At 46.7% G+C, this 510-nt stretch overlaps 1 non-coding gene across 1 annotated transcript; it reads right to left on the reverse strand.

Moving 5' to 3' along the window:
- Nucleotides 1–403: 403 nt before the first annotated feature.
- Nucleotides 404–510, reverse strand: LOC131007338 (small nucleolar RNA R71). The gene has a single exon (XR_009096043.1). It is a non-coding gene; the product is annotated as a small nucleolar RNA R71 (small nucleolar RNA).

The raw sequence follows: 510 nt of genomic DNA on the forward strand, positions 1-510 counted from the left end.
AGACGAAGAGAGAGAGCGCAACCGGACCCCTCCACCAGAGCCACCACTGAATCACATGTATCAGCCTCGGGTTGATCAATTTCAAGGAGGCAGATGGGGACCAACTGTGCAGGCTAACACGTTCGAGCTAAAGCCGGGATTGATAAACATGGTGCAAGCTGAACAGTTTAGTGGAGCGGCTTCTGAAAATCCGCATGCTCACATTACTCAGTTTTTAGATATCTGCGACACTATTAAGCAGAATGGAGTGCCACCTGATGCCATCAGAATGAAGATGTTTGGATTCTCTCTCAGAGACAAAGCAAAGGAGTGGTTCAAGAGTCTGGACAGAGGTGCTATTACTGGATGGGAGGATTTGTGTAGAGCTTTCCTAGCAAAATACTTTCCTGCCTCTAAAGCTCAGAAAATCATTGCAGAGATTTCTCACTTTTCCCAGCTAGGAGATGAGACCATTCATGATGCCTGGGAAAGATTTCGTGAGCTACTCAGGAACTGTCCACAACATGGTTT

This window comes from Salvia miltiorrhiza, chromosome 1, assembly GCF_028751815.1.
Source record: "Salvia miltiorrhiza cultivar Shanhuang (shh) chromosome 1, IMPLAD_Smil_shh, whole genome shotgun sequence".
In the NCBI taxonomy this organism is placed as follows: domain Eukaryota; kingdom Viridiplantae; phylum Streptophyta; class Magnoliopsida; order Lamiales; family Lamiaceae; genus Salvia; species Salvia miltiorrhiza.